Consider the following 17,351-nt stretch of genomic DNA (forward strand, 5'->3'; position numbering starts at 1 on the left):
TCTAACCTCAGAGCCACCATATTTAAGAGACTCATTTACCGCACTATCTGCACCTAGAGCCTTATTATTTTTTAAGACTTTTGGTATTATCGCGAATTCTTCCTCACAAAAGAAACTTTTCTTTAGATCCGAGGCATCTCAAACTTTTTCATTTTCCTCTATATCTTTTCCTGTAACTGTATATTAGTTTAGCAAATTCTCAAAATGTTTGGCCCATCTCTCTTTAGTTTTTTCCTTATCGCTAATTGTGACCCCATTCCTATCTTTAACTGGGCCAAGTCCGGATTGACTACTCCCTCTCAATTTGTTAACGTGCAAGTACAATATTTTACTATTATGCCGTTTAGCGATCTTCCAGATCCTCGGCAGTTTTATCCATAGCCTCCACTTCACACCTCCTTAGTTCCTATTTTAATGCTTTCTCCACTTTCTTTACATTCCTTTTATTTTCATATGATCTACCACTCAGATAATTTTTGTACAAGTCCTTTCTCCTTTCTATTAAACATAAAGCTTTTTCACTAATATTCTTAGCTGCAGTTCTAGCTTTCTTCCCTAATACACCTTCAGCAACTTCACAAATTATTTTTCTAAAATTATTCAAACCATCTTCCACATTATCAAATTTTAAACTCTTAAGTTTAGTATTCAACTGTTCCTGGAAAGTTTCCCTCAAATTCTCATCCTGGAGTCTACCAACATCATAACTTCCCGGGAGGTAGTTACCCTTCGGAAATTTCAGCTTTAAATTAACCCTTTACACTACTACATGGTGATCTTTATTTTAAACATAAATAACAGTACTCCTATATACCCTAGTACCTTGTATTGATTCTGCTAGTCTTTGGTTTACTATAACATAATCAATAAGGTTAGCTGTCTTACCATCACGTGAATACCATGTTAATTTATAAGCCATTTTATGACCAAACACCGTATTGGTTATAACTAGGTTGTTAAAACCTACAAAATTGCAAAAGTCTGTATCCATTACTGTTTTCTTTTCCTACAACAAATCTACCTAGGCTTGTATACCATCTATCCCTATTTCTACCAACCTGGGCGTTAAAATCTACTATCAATAACATCATATTTCTACCTGGGACCCTGTCTATTTGCTCCTGTAACTGTAAGTAAAATTCATCTGAGTCACTAGTATCTCTGTCAGTCAGTTCTACAGGGGCGTATACTACAATAATTGATACCCTGAACTTTTTAGTCATAAAATCAGCAATTAGTATTCTATTATTAATACCTTCCCAGCCTAAACAAGAATTAGCAGCTTCCTTATTCATCATGAGCCCTATTCCTTGTCTATGTACCCCATCCTTCCGGCCTGAGTAAACAAATTCTATATCACCTAATATCATGCTTCCTACCCCTGGAATATGAGTTTCTGAATTTTCTAATAAATCCAGTTCGAATCGTCTGAATTCGTCAGTCAAAATGTCGTTACGATAGTCATTTTTTAATGTCGTTACATTCCATGTTCCAATTTTCATGTTGTTTAAATCAATGAAATTATTTTTGCCCCAGGAAAAGTAATGATCCCGGATACCAGTGCAAGATGGGGATCACATATCTTCTCAAGTCTACACCGAAGTGCTTAAGCTGGCTTAGAACCAGACAGCAAGAAGTCCCTGGGACCTCCATGAATGAAGGCTTTGAGCAATACTGGGTCCATCTTAGTCACAACATGGTTTTTAGCACATGGCGATGCTTTTGTATCAACAAGAGTCAAAACCATGCAAAGAAATACTCAAGCCTATTACCTCCGATTCATTATATATTCATGCCTACAAATATTATACTTCTACAGGGAGGCAGCCCATAATAGATAAATTAGCTAGGAAGAGGTTTTTCAGCCCAAAAGACGCCCATCAAAACATACGAAGCCCAGAAAAATTGTCCATTAGTCAGAATTCCATGCGAATGCTGTGTCATTTACTATAATTTCCTCAAGGGGCGCCGTTGCTAAAGTGGGATTAGAGTTGATCACAAGATCCCAGTCTTGCGGGTACCCAGAAAAGGGTCAAGGCAGCCCTTCGCAGAGGCCATTGCATATATTTGGATCTTAAGCACTGCTGCAGTTGTCCTCCAATAAAAGATCCTCCTGTGATGGTGTTCTGCATCTCCATTCAATTTAACCCATTACTGGGAGAAGCTTTGCAACTCATGTGTCTTGTGGACAAACCAGTCGGCCCTTTTGAGTGTACATTTGAGGGGCCTTCTTCCTCCTCCGCCTGTATTTATGACCCCGGGCGAGGGTGCCCCAGTTTCTATTATGGAACCCCAGGGACAAGGTCTCCCCTTGGTCCGTGCCTTCTATGGAGATACCCTATATATCTGCAGGGCTTTCCCCTATCGCCACCTGGGGACACGCTGAATGGCCTGGGGGAGGCTAGGAACATAAGAATGAAATTAATTAAAAATATTATTTTTCCTTTAAACATGGAAAATGGTATAGTCTTCTGTATGACTTTTTAAATATCAAATTATTATAGGAAAGCATGAACAATGTTATACAGAAGACTTTTTGGTTTGTCACAAAAGTGACAAAAAGTGACTGCGGCGATCCCTGCCAGACCCATGAGGGTTACCGGGTTTACGGAGCATCAGAATTCAATTAAATGAATCTTAGGTCCATTCCGTTTCGATTTTGAGTCAGTTTTCAAACCATCGTCAATTTCAGAGTTAGCTGGCAGGCTTGAGTGCAGCAACACATTGATGTCAAGTATATTAACTGTACTAACTATATTAACTGTAGTTGGCCAACTAAAAAGGAATAGAAATCAACTATGCAAAGAAAATACCAGTCACTAAAGGAAAATCTCAAGCCACACCAGCTGAGCCAATTCCCCATCAGGAATTCCGTTGCCATCTGGCACTACTATAAATAAAAGAAACATGAGGTGATTTTCCCCCCGAATGTTTTGCCTCCAACAGTACCCGTCCCCCTCAACATATACTCAGCCACCGGTGTCAACCCGGCAGCAAAGAACAAGGGCGGCACCACGCTCCAAGACTTGCCTGCCTCCCTCCGCACAGACCTAAAAAAATACCCTCCCTCGGTACTTTCACTAAAAAATGTTCCCTCTTGTTTCGTTTTTTTCACTGAAAAACCTGAAAAAAAACAACAATTAAGTTTCCCACCCCTCGACTCCAAAAACTCTCGTGCCCCAGCCCAAATTCCCGTGAACTGTCGCCATCGCTAAAGGGCCCAACCCAGACACCAAATAACTGACCCTAGTTCCACCGCATAGGTTGCTCCTTTCAGGCATCCAACATCCGACTGTCAAACTCCCATGAGTCCTGCCGCCTCCACCAACCACTACTCATACAAGTCACAACATTTGGGTCCCCCATACACCCACTAAACACCCCAACAAAAACAAAGAACATAACATTTAATTGGAACCAATTCATCCGACAGAACCTTCCAATCCCTTGGACTTATTAAAAGAACTATCTCAAGCCAGCGTCCTAAAGTAATTTATGAAGCTCTACAAGGCACTGGTTTGTACACACCTTGAGATTGGAATGTCCCTGGCGTCCCCCTATTTTAAGAAGGACAGGGAAAGACTAGAAAAAGGACAGAGAAGAGCAACTAAGATGGATGATGGCCTCAAACAAGTGCCATACAAAGAGCGTTTGTATCATCTGAAGCTCCCTACTCTCACATAATGGAGGAAGCGAGGCAACATGATTCCAACCCACAAAGTCATTTCAAAAAATACTCTTCCTGGTCTTCTTGCGCCCCCAGAACGCCTAGTGACCAGAGGACATTCAATGAAAATTTTCAAGAAGCACTCTTCTATCTGAGAGAGATGCCATTTCTTCAGCCAACAAATAACCAACTTGTGGAATCAGCTCTCTGAAAATATGGTGTCTGCAGACTCGACGATTGCCTTCAAGCAAAGACTTGACGAAGATTGGCAACAGCAGGAGTTCCTCTACACCTGGGAAGCTGCTGAGTCTACAACCCAAATGTAGCAAGCATATCACGACAAACAAAAAAAAAACCATTAGATGTCATCACAGAGCATTACAAGGATGGAAAATCCTTAAATTTGCTCCAAGCTGCGATTTAAGGTAATTTAAGGTAATTAGTGGAGTCCCGCAGGGCATAATCTTGGGGCCCATATTGTTCAGCATATATATTAATGACTGTACAATTAACCTGAAAAACTAACTCAAACTATATACTGGCAATTGCAAGCTCTCAGGACAGGCCCAAATTAGCCCCAATCACTCAACAATGCAGGAAAACTTAGATCAACTATCTAGATGGTCATCTGAGTGGGGTTTGAAGTTAAACATGTTAAAATGCAAATTCCTGCATCTTCAACACAACAATCCTAGATAACCCTAACATATTGGAGATAACCTACTTGAAGCTGCAAGTGAGGAGGTTTTGGGGGTTTCCTTTCCGTTTCACAACAGATATTCAAAATAATAACACCCTTGTTTGCTCACCATCTACAAAATAACAAATTGGAACAGCAATAACAAATTGGAACAGCAATAAAAAATAGGAATTAAGCTAAAAAAAAAGAAGAAATAATCTTGCAAAAAAAAAATAATACAAATAACCTGAGTGCAAAGCACTCAGGTTACAGCTGACTAGAAAGAAGTGCTGTCTATTAAGAGGCGTTTTCAGCACTGACTTTTCATGAATACTTGACTTAATTAAATAATTGGAAAATTAATTGGATTTTTGATGCCTTACTTCCCAAGGTGAGAATTCTTATTTAACTTATGGATACTAAATTAAAATTATACATATTCAAAATATCATTTCGTAATTCTATTAATGTTTTTAGGGGTCAAAAAGGTTTGAAACACTGGTTACATAAGTGAATGAGGTTGGTATACAGAGGAATAAATAGAAACAATAGATTTTCTGGAGTTCTGTCCCCAATCTGGCACAAAAGCTCTATAAACATATTTTATGGAGACAAGCTGTTTGGTGAAAAGCTGCTCAACAACTGCCTTGCTAAATGTCTCTGTAAACACTGTACCCAGATGATTCAGGCTGGAACACTCTAGGAATTGCAAGATTCCAAGGGGTGATAACATATTGCTGAGTTGTTATGCAAAATATTTTTAGAGTCAATCTTGGAACTAAGATCAAGTTCATAAGGCAAAGGGCCATACAGCTTCCTGAATTAAAAATTCTCAACATTTGAAATGTCTCAAATGTGCTTTTTTCATAAGTTACCTCACAGTTTATGGATAAGAAGAAAAAAAAAGCTAAAAGGTTAAATTGCCAAATGTGACCAGTTAGATCATTATTTACAGGTTTTAAAGTAAACTTATTGAGGATGAAATTTATATTAGCCTATCGTTTGCTGTATTTTTTTTTTTAAGAATCATATATCCTTTTTGGATGTTTAAAAAAAACATCAATTCTCTTCTGGTACAGAAGAGGGTAGACATCCAAAACTGTGACCCAGGAATGTGTTTTGAAGTTTCAGCCTCCAGTTTATTCCTATTTATGAGGCTTTAAAGATTCAACAAAGGCATATCTATAAATTGACAATCATTGCCAGACTACCATTTCAACAAAACTATTATATTACTGTTTGATCTGCCACTAGGAAGTTAAGGGCCTTTTATGGGCTGTTTTTCTAATACTGGTTAGTGATATCCTTTATTACAAATTCATAGATGTCAATCAAATTGATGCCTTTAAAATCAACTCTACACAGAAAATATGGTCCATACCTAGTTTTCATTTCTAAGATATAAAATGTTTTTGAGTTTATCTCTAAATCTTTATAAAATATATTAAGATTTGGTAATTTCTGGGGGTTGCTACAACATAACTCACTAGTTATGTTTGTTTTGGGGTAATTGAAACTTTGATAATTGTACTATTTACAAAGGAGTTGTTAATTTCTAAAATCTCTAGTGTGTCCATTTGGCAATGCTATATGCTTTTAAAATTTGTATAGGTTACAAGTCAAACTCAAGTAGGCTATTAATGCTTCAGGTCACAACTAAGTTTTACCTACTGGAATATGGTACTTAAACCTTATTTGTCATAACACAGAGAAACTCTAGTTTTCCTTAGAGATTACTTCCTCTAGACTCTAGCCCTTGTCAAGCCAGATCTAAGAATCAGGGTAAATTTCTAGGTGGTGCAATAATTTAGCTAGGATGAAAGTGAAAACATCATTTGATGTCTTTTTTAGGCCCTTTCACAATTTAATAATCATTTCTGGGGATAATTGCATCTTGACCCCTTAAAGAGGCTCCAAAGGTATTTTATATGAATTATGAAATAGCATAAAGAGGCATCAAATGATGTTTTCACATTCATCCTAGCTAAATTATACGGCCCACTGTAAATTTAGCATGAACTTTACCTTCCCCCCACCCCTAATGTGCAAATATATATATCCTAAATTGTTGACTGCAAAGTTTTGAATGGCAAAATTTAGTGCTATTTTTGTTGCCAGCATTTGAAAAATTGAAATGGTAGGAAAAAGGTTTGAATTGAAAATGAAGTATTTTGCAGGTTAGGTTAGTTTATAACTTCTTTGGGTACTTATGTACTATCTGCAATCCACACACCACATTATATAGGGAAGATGCTTAAGAAACTAGTCAAACAGATTTCTTTCAATAGACAATCAGATTGGAAACCATGGTTTGTCATTGTGTTTACAATATTTAAACTATTGTTTTTTAGGGTTTAGGGAGGGAAAAGGTACCAGTAAATTTTTCACAGTTCATATTATTGACTTACAAATAAAGTGAACATACCACTCAATGCTTTTTTTATGAATATAATAATTGCTTCTATTGCAAATCCAAATTTACCCACCCCCAACCCCTTAATGTGCAAATATATACCCTGAATTGTTGATGGGAAAGTTTTGAATTGCAAAATTCAGCACTATTTTTGTCAATAGCATTTGAAAAACTTGAAATGATAGGAAAACGTTTTATATTTGAGTTCCCTAATAAGTGAGGTTTGAATTGGGGCTGTTTTTTTTACTAATCTATGTGCTAAGATCTTACATCTTTTGACAAAGAATGCGTAAAAGTGAAATCTTAGCACTAAGATCTTACATCTTATGGTGTTCATTTGCAAATATCTTTCATCATTCTGCTCTAATCAGCAGTCTAAGAACAATGATGAGTATATAATCAAAGTTATCTTATCATTGTTCTATTACCTTAAATTACCTTAAATCGCACTTGCTAGCAATAGGACGAATCCTGTGTCCGCCAGCTTCAGTGATGATAGTTAATCATCATCTGTGGCGTCCCAAATGGTGCACTACAGTTTCTTGAGCCACTCCCTATCCACTGATGACTTGAATGCATCCACGCTGGTAGAGGTTACTGTTTTTTCAATAAGGGAGTTCCACAAGCTGACAACTCTATTTGAGAAGAACTTGTTCCTTAGTTTGGTGTTGGCTTGTTTCCGGAAAAGCTTTTGAGAATGACCACGAGTTCTATTTCAATTGTCCGGTTGGAAAAGGCCAGGAATGGTATCCTCAGCATTTAGGAGCTTGTATGCTGTTATCACATTGATTTGTTTGCGATGATATGTTAGAGATGGTATTCTAAGCTTACGGAGACGGGATGGATAAGGGACATCATAGAGGTCTCTAATACATTTCGTTGCCCTCCTCTGGACTGATTCTAGAGCTGCTTGGTCTGTCTTATTGATTGGGTATGCAATACACATTCCAAACTCTAGCCTTGGTTGAACTAGACTCTTGTGTAGCTTGGTCATAATAGTTGGAGATCTGCTAGTGAACATTCTTTTGATTAAGCCAAGAGTCTGATTAGCCTTTGCAATAGTCGCTTGTCCATGAATATGAAATTTCAATTCGTCGTCTACCAGGACACCAAGATCTCTCTCCGCGTGGCTGCTGGAAATGGCATTTTGGGACCCATCCCTACAATCCATATGGTACTGAGTGTGTGGGTTTTTCTACCCAAGGTGGAGAGTCTTGCATTTTGATGCGTTGAATTCAAGCCTCCAAATATTTGTCCAGTGAGTGAATGTATCGAGGTCCAGTTGAATCAACTTAATATTCTCCGCTGTGTCTGCACGACCGATAAGTTTCGAGTCATCAGCGTAGAGGCTTACTTTGTTGTTTAGGATTTCTGGCATGTCATTTATATATATATTAAATAAAGTCGGACCCAAAACTGTGCCCTGGGGGACACCACTTCCAACAGCGGCCACCTCGGCAAAAAACGTCCTTCCATCCTTGCCAAATAATTTAACCGTCTGTTTCCTATCTGTTAAGAACTGCATCACCCACTCAACCACACCACCACTCACCCCAATAGCTTGGAGCTTGATTCAAAGTCTTTTATGGCAGACTTTGTCAAACGCCTTTGCCAAATCGAGTAGTATGATGTCAACTGGGAACCCCTGGTCTAGAAGATTGGTGATATAATTATAAGAATCAATCAAGTTTGTTTCAACCGACCAACCAGACCTAAAGCCATGCTGACATGATGAGAATAGTTTATTGGTTGTCAAGTGTTTCAGGATTGCAGCATTAACAATTGCTTCTAGTAGCTTCCTGACTGCAGAGGAGACACTGATTGGCCGGTAATTGCTTGCGTCCTCTTTGCTGCCACCCTTATGTATGGGGGTTATGTGGGCCATGCGCCAATCCTGTGAGATACACTTTTCATCAAGGGATTTCTGAAAAAGGTGAGTGAGCGGACCTGATAGTTCAACATGCAATTCTTCAAGAAGCCTTGGGTGTACACCATCAGGTCCCACCGACTTATGTGGATACAACTTTTTTCGGCGTGCCGCTACATCTACCCTAGTGACAGGACGGCGGGGCCGCGGCGTGCTGCTGGTCGCGGTAAGGAGGTTGGGACGAGGGGCATTATCAGGTTGAGTAAATACAGATGTAAACTGCCTATTTATAGCATTGGGAATTTCTATTGGGTCATCTATTATACGGTCATTCTCTTTAAGTTGTGTAACAGAGTGTCTACCAGGTTTACGGGCTGAGGCATAATTCCAAAAGCGTTTTGGATTTAACTTGCTTGCTGCTGCTACAGCCTCCTCATGCTGTTCAAATAACTTTGATATTTCTGTCTATATGACAGAAAGATGGTGTCTTTCACACTTTTTGCTAATATTAGTGAGCTGTAAGATCTTAGAAGAACAATGGGTAAAAAGAATGGAAATCTTTGCAGAAAGATGTGAGATCTTAGATGTAAGCTCTTAGTGCAAAAGAACAGGCCTGTTATAAATAAGTATTTTTGGAATATGTTACTCTTGAACAACTTAATTATAAACTAGTGATATGTTTTTAACCACCTTTCAAAAACTTAACTAGTATTGATAACTTATTTGTGGGGTTACAATTCAGGGTACATATTTGCAAATTAGGAGGCTGGGGTGGGTAAACTTGAATTTGCAATAAAAGCAATTATTATATTTGTAAAGAGCATAAAAAGGCACCAGGTGGTATGTTTACTTTATTAGTAAGTCAATAATATGAACTGCATAAAATTTACCAGGGTACCTAGGTTGGCTTAGGTTATGTATTTAATACAGGCTATGCTTTACCCCCCACCCCTAATATGCAAATATATGGCCAAAATTTGTTTCTAAAGTACTATCTTTGGTAAACTTGCAGGTGGCACAATAATTTAACTAGGATGAAAGTGAAAACAACATTTGATGCCTTTTATGTTCTTTCATAATTCAATAATTGCTTCTAATTGCATCTTGAGCCCTTAAAAGGGCCCTGAATGTATTTAATATGAATTATTGAAAGAGAATTAAAAAAGCATCAAAGAATGTTTTCACTTTCGTCTTAGCTAAATTATATGGGTATAAATTTAGAGTTGGTACTGTTGATTAGGAGACATGTTAAGAAAACAATTCTTACTTTAAAATATGTATAATGATCCTGGTTAACATATTATCCAAGGGGAGAACCTTTATTATCAAGTCTTTCCTCTAAAAATCCTTCTTTTTCCAACTTAAAAGAAAAAGTTTACAATAAACCTCCATGCTGATGAAATGCGTTAATCCTTTTAAAACTGCCGCTAAGAATTGCCAAATAAGTTGTTCTGTAGGTAGCATTCATCCTGGTCATTGTTAATTCCATTTTTTTTTTTTTTTAATGAGCAGTGGCACCCCCCTGATGTGCAAATATATATCCTGAACTCAAATATACCCTGAATTGTCGACAGCAAAGTTTCAAATTGCAAAATTGAAAAAAACTTGAAATGTTAGGGGAATTGTTTATATTTGTGTTGCCTAAAGCAGCATTCACAAGCATGTCTAGCTAGAACCCCATGCCTAGCCAGAATCCAATGTCTAGGCAACAACCATTCACAAGTAAAATTTGGTGCTTAGCTAGACAAGGTGTTTGGCTAGACATTGAGTTCTAGCCTCTAAAACTCAATAGGCCTGTTTTTTCACTCATCAATGTGCTAAGATCTTACATCTTTTGTCAGAAAATGCTTAAAAGTGAAATCTTTGAACAAAGATCTTATATCTTTTGTTGTTTTTGTTCAAATGTCTTTCATCATTCTGCTCTGATCAGCGGTCTGAGAACAATGATGAGTAGATCATCAAAGTTCTCTCATCATTGTTCTATATGGCATAACAGGGGCGGTCTTCACACTTTTTGCTAACATCAGTGAGCTGTAAGATCTTAGAACAAAGATGAGTTAAAAAAACAATAATCTTTGCAGAAAGATGTAAAATCTTAGTGCTAAAAAACGGGCCTAATGTCTAGGATTTTTTATTACAGTCAATCAGAATTTGTCAAGATCCACTATTTTCATCATTTTTGTTTACATTTGTAAAATGAAATTTAATTTTTGTTTTCTCATTAATTGTTTTTTTTTTTTTATTTTAGGCAAATATACAACACCAGACATAATAATAATTATAATATTTGAAAATTTTGCCTGCATAAGCTCTGTTGATTGGCTAGAAATGACAATTTGAAACTAAATTTGTAGTTTTAGCTAAGCACCACATTTTACATGTGAACGGTTGTTGCCTAGACATTGGATTATGGCTAGACACATGTCTAGACATGGGATTCTAGCTAGACATGCTTGTGAACACTGCTTAATAAATGAGGTTTGAATTGTTATAAAGAAGTATTCCTGGAATATAGCCAACTACTCATGAACAACTTAACCTATTTATAAACTAGTGATATGTTTTTTAACAACTTTTTAATAACTTAACTACTGTTGATAACTTCTTTGTGTGGTTACAAAAATGAAATACCTTTGGGGTCTCTTTAGGGGCTCAAGATGCAATTTGCAACAGAAGCCATTATTGAATTATGAAAGAGCATAAGAAAAGGAATCAAATGATGCATTCACTTTCATCCTAGCTAAATTATTGTGCCATCTGCATATTTACCCTATAATTTTATCCTATTTTGTTTTATTTCATTAGCATTAACAGAACTTTACTTTTTGCATGTGCTACAGAGAGCCTAGTAAATAGGCTAATTACTCTTCTTTGTGTAGTTACAAAAATGAAACACCCTTGAGGCCCCTTTAAGGGCTCAAGATGCAATTAGCCACAGAAGCAATTATTGGATTCTGAAAGAGCATAAAATAAGGCATCAAATTATGTTTTCACTTTCATCCTAGCTAAATTATTGCACCAGCTAGAAATTTACCAGAATTAAAAACAACTCTTTATTCAACCATTTTTTTTTGATTTAGTACTGTTTTAGACTGGGCATGCAGGTTATATGGAACACTTATATCTTGGCTGAAAGGAGTATATAATTGAGAATCTAGCAGTAGCCTTTTGTTTTTAATAAACAATTTCGGTTCTCGTCTGTAAGCAATTTTAAACCTTTTGTGATGCCTTTGGTCTTCTTCAATGCCATTGAAGAAGCATAATATTTACCTTATTAGCCTATATCGTTATTCATAAGCCATAGGCTAAAAATCAAGCTACTAGATCAACAAGCCAACAAACTCTAACAAGCGTTTTAAAGCTTTAAATTATTTGCAAGAAAGCTTAGACGCGAAATCAGATGACAGTCATAAAGAATAATAGATAGCAGTGCTAGAAAAAACCCTGATGTGTGATCCCAGACGAGAAGTAAGTAATGGTTTATGCCGGCTTTGCCTCTCTCTCAGACTACCTTTCTTGGTTTTGTCTTCAATTGTCCAATGTCTTGATGGCAAATTGATTTTAATTCAAAAATCGAGTGACTCGGTCAAGGCATTCGGCCTCAGAGTTAGTTCCGAGGCCGTGGATTTTTGAATTAAAATCAAGCCACTGGCCAATCTGAGACAAAGCCAATACAGGTAATCTGAGTGAGACACAAAGCTAGCATAAGCCTTTTCAGGATTGTATAAGAAAATTAAATTAAGTTGCCCTCAAGCCATTGAATTAAAATCAAGTTGTCATTAAGTCATTTGCCAATTGGAGACAATGCCGAGACAAATAGTCTGAGTGAGAGGCAAAGTGGGCATAAGCCTTTTTCAGGATTGTATAAAAAATGATGTCATTTTCACTTGACACTATGACATTTTTACTTTCACTATGACAATACTTCTTGTCTGTGATCTTCACCCAGAGAAACTTCAGGGCACCAAATTTGAAACAATGTGCTTATGCTAGGCTGTAGTATCAAGATAATATTTCATGCTAAATAGGTGTATCACAACAAGAATTTTCAATAAGTTATGTTTTCCAGAATCTATGTGATACTTTTCTATGTTTCAACCCTACAAGACGCAAAAGGCATTGAAGTCAACTATTTTGATTGTTATATTATGGCCTGATAAGGATTTGATCTTTTTACATAATTGAATGTAGCAAGTTCAGAAGCTATTTGACATTTACAATACCTAGTTGCCTAAGAAAATAATTTTTTTTTTATTGATTTCTTGTCAAATTCATGTGGATTGACTTTTTTCCCTTTTAATGATGAAATGAAAAGCTTATGATCTGGAATGCTCAGTATTTGTTTTAATCTGAATAGCTAGCAAAAGAGCTCTTGACAAACTTTTTCCTTCACACAACAAATAGATGAATTGATAGTAAGAAGAGTAACAAGACACGCAGTCGGCTTACTGTTTATCTGTTTCTTTTTGAAGAAAATTTTATGGCTTCAAAACGCATTTTTTCTATGTCTCCAGACTAGAAAAAATCTCTTAATCCATTTTTCACAAAGCATCACTTGACAAACCATTTATGCAATGACTTATTTTTTAAGTCATCGAATTTTCTGGCTTTTTCTATATCTATTTCTATGAAGTTCGGGGCTCAAACTTTTTTGAACGTTTTTATTTCGCAAGACGATAAAGCTATGCACAATGTTGAGCGTGCTGAATTTTTTAAAAGATAAAAGAGGAAAAAAGCTTTGTAATTATGTTTTATTATTATTATTTTTTTGTAAAAGGAACGATTGATTTATTGGCTTGAAGTATCAGTTTTAGCATTAACAGTTCTTTAAGGGGAGGGAACAAAAAGTAGTTTGACAGGGACTAGTTCTTCAAGTAACCCCAAGTTGTTGAGGGATAATACAGATATCGGCTTAGATAAAAATTTTGAATAAAATTTTACTGTTGCCAATTCTACTCATTGTCTTTTTTACTTCTTAGAATGAAAATATGATACCAGTGAAAGGAAGATAAGGTATTCACCAACATTTTTTTATTTATTTAACTATTTATTTTTTTAGGTTTTGTTTAATTAAACCCACCTCCTTTCCTGTCAGTGATGACACATTCTAAATTTCAAATAATATAGTTTTAAATTTAGACATCACCTACTCTTTTTTTTATTAAATAGTAGCTGAACTGGACACACTTCAAGTCACCCTTTACTGCCAAGAACCTTCCAATAAAATAAAAAATTTCCATTCCCGTGGAAAAGGGCGTCCTCCCCCAACAGGAAGCCCTTCTTACGCTAGCTATTTCTTATCATACCTCTAAACTCTTCCGGATGGTGACCCTACGCGTCTCGTATAAAAACAAATAATAATAATAATAATAAATCAAAATAAACTAATTAAAATAAAAATAATGAAACAAATAAACCAAATTATCTATCAGTATAACTCTCCTTTACAAAAAAAAAACACCAACACATTTACAAATTACAAAGACCTCAAAGAAAATTGTAATGATACCACTTTTCGAGGTATTCACCAACATTTGCCCAAAAATTGATAAAGTAGGACATAAAGGAACTTACAAGAGCAAGAGTTGGAGATTTCATCTATGAATTCCAATTTTTCAAGGAAAAGGCAACTTTTTAGAGAACAACAAAAGTTTACGAGTGGGAGGTAATGTTGCTCTTCATCTAAAGAAAGTAACACTCATGGTCTTCCAGCATCTTATTACCGTTTCGAAAGAGAAGTGCTTCCCCAGTATTGCTACTGTAATTCCAATTCAATTTCTTCAATTTACGTCAGCAAAAAGTACTGGGTGCACTGATGGACCCAGTCCTGTAGCCAAATCATTAATATAAAGGAGAAAAAGTATTGGACCAAGAACAGGATCCTGCGGTACGCCCCTCCGGACAGGTAGGCTATGTGAAGCCACGCTACCCAGACTCACGCTCCGTACTCTACCAGAGATATAGGAGCTGAACCATGAGAAAGGAATTCCACAAATCCCTAAGTTTTTAAATTTACTTAATAAAACACTAGAGCCAACCATGTCCAATGCTTTAGAAAAATCCATAAATAAGGCTATTTTAGTATTTTTAAGGTCAAGTTGGGAACAAATAAACTATGTGGCGTCGATTAGTGCATGAGCAGTTGAAAATTTGGAACGGAAGCCATATTGATGAGAAGAAATCAACGAATCTGAAGGATTAGTCCCAAATAAAAAGGGAGAAAGACGTCGGAAGATAATTCTCTCGAGCACTTTGGATACAACTGGGAGAAGTGAGATTGGACAATAATTACTCATCTCAGACGGATCGCCTTTTTTATGAATCGGGATAACAATTGCTGATTTAAATATTTCTGGGAAGACTCCATTAATCAAAGCACAATTGATGAGCCATCGCCTAGAGCCAACTAAACTGATAGAGAGAAAATTCAAGGCAGATAAGATTGCACAGTCGATCAACACTGAAGTACATCTGTTGTTAAGTGGGTTGAAAACAGCAGTCTGCATAGGTTCTAAATTTGTTGCCATCAATCCTGCTGTCAGATGCTAGAGATGAGATGCTAGCGCAGAAAAAGTATAGCTTTACCAAGACCAGCTAATTCCATGAGTAAACAGGCACATGGACGAGGTTGACTTGGCTGAAATGTTGGGAGAACTTTACAGGAAACATCTGGATAAAAAATTGAATATACAATTTTGGTGACGTCACTAAAATTGGTGACGTATTGACACAGATGCATATGCAATGCCTGGCTATTGTTTAGACACATTGTCAGGTCTCTGACATTAAGAATTAATGAACTCATAATGCTGGAAAGTTCAAGTTTCTGGACCAAGGTAGCAGCTATATTGTATTCTCAAGCCGGTCAATTCTTAAAAAAAGACACCTTAGTTGTAAGAACTCACATTTATCACTCCCTTTTAGGAGTAGGATTATACCAATTCTTACAGTCACTACACGCAGTAATGAACTAAAACATTAACAAATAATATATGTGCAAACTTAATAATAAGGTCAATGCAATACTGGATGTACCATGTTTAGAGTGCTGTGCTCCCCTTTTCATGATCCAGGAGACAAACGGGTGCAAGAAATTGCACAAAGTCTGATAATTTCCACTTTGAAAAATTGTTGTTTTTTTCTAAAGAATTTTTATCTTCTATAGTTCTGGCACACCATTGATATTATAAATATTTTGAAATTATTGTGATAAAACACACAATCTGGAGTTTTAGGAATTTTTCATAATGGTAAATATCAGTACTATTTGGAAGAGTTAAGTAATAAAAGAGATCGTGCCCCAGTAGAGTGAGTTTTTCTGTCATTTAGTGGCTTAAAACAACAATTTTTGCTGGAAGAGGACAAAAATACAGTCAAATGGAAACAAAAATTATAGCTTATTTTTAATTATACATATCTAGGGGACTAAATCAAATCTACTAACTTAGAAGCTCAAATTTTTGGCAAACAACAATGGAAGTAAATTTGAGTGTGAAAATTCGAAAGGCGCTATGTAAACTTCTTTCGAACTGAGATTATACTCCAGCCTTCTTAAGCTAAGGGTAATTTATTAACAGTCTCACTCGATTTTTAGCAAGCTGATCTTATTTTCTAGAGATGGGCACCCACAGGTAGCTGCCGGATACCGTAATGTCACCCCTCACCCAATTCAGACTAAATAGTGCGGGCGCCACGGTTCAGCTATCTCGCTTATTTCAAGAAGGGGGTACGACGGAATGGGGTTAATATGAAACATATACCAAAAGATGGCCTAGAAAACACTGATACTGAAAATAAAAACGGCATTTCAAACAGTTCGTGGTAACGAACTGTAAGTAAGGAGCGACCCGGCTCAATGGTAACCTAAACTCTAGAAAACGGGTTTTTGATAGCAATAGATACATCAAAAGAACCAGATTTCAATACTGAATTCAAATATATAACTTTCATCAAGTTTCGTCCTAACCATCAAAAGTTAGGCGCCTGAGAAAATTTGGCTGATTTTCGAAAAAAGGGGAAAAGACCCTCTAGAAGTTATAGAACCTTAATTAGAATCACACCATCATATTCAGCGTATCAGATAACCATACTGTAGAGGTTTCAAGCACTTATCTACAAAAATGTGGAATTTTGCATTTTTTGCTCGAAGAAAGATCACGGATGCGTGTTTATTTGTTTCTTGTTTTTTTCCGCCAGGGGTGATCGTATCGACCCAGTAGTCCTATAATATCGTGAGAGGGCTCATTGGAACGGAAATTAAAAGTTCTAGTACCCTTTTTAAGTGACCAAAACAATGAACGGCAACAAGGCCCTTTCCCACGCTCATTTGTTTCCCAAAGTCACCCGATCAAAATTTTGAGATATCCATTTTGTTCAGCATGGTCAAAAATATGATAAAAATGTCTTTTAGGAAGACTTAATCCCCCAAAGTCCGCGGAGGGAGGGCTGAAAGTTATGAACTTTACTCAATGTTAACATATACTATTGGTTATTGGGAAGTATACAGACGTATTTAGGGGGGATTTTTTCTGGTAGGTGGGGGGAGGCGGTAGGTCGGGGTTTTATATGAGAGGATCTTCCTTTGAAGGAAGTTTTCATGGGGGAAGGGACATTGCTATGAAGGGGGCGCCGGATTTCCCAGCATTATTAATGAAAAAGATCAGACATTAAATAAAAAAAAACAAGTTTTTCAACTGATTTCAACTGATCAACTGATTGTAATTAA

At 36.6% G+C, this 17,351-nt stretch overlaps 1 protein-coding gene across 1 annotated transcript in view; it reads right to left on the minus strand.

Moving 5' to 3' along the window:
- LOC148945111 (E3 ubiquitin-protein ligase FANCL-like) overlaps window positions 1–11,988 on the minus strand; it is a 47,189-nt gene extending 35,201 nt beyond the window's left edge. Inside the window, exon 1 of the mRNA XM_089098843.1 lies at window positions 11,897–11,988. The gene's annotated coding sequence lies outside the window, so the exon portion shown is untranslated. The remainder of the gene's footprint in view (window positions 1–11,896) is intronic.
- Window positions 11,989–17,351: the final 5,363 nt, after the last annotated feature.

Source organism: Artemia sp. Qi Xiang Cuo, chromosome 13 (assembly GCF_049724085.1).
Source record: "Artemia sp. Qi Xiang Cuo chromosome 13, ASM4972408v1, whole genome shotgun sequence".
Taxonomy (NCBI): Eukaryota; Metazoa; Arthropoda; class Branchiopoda; order Anostraca; family Artemiidae; genus Artemia; species Artemia sp. Qi Xiang Cuo.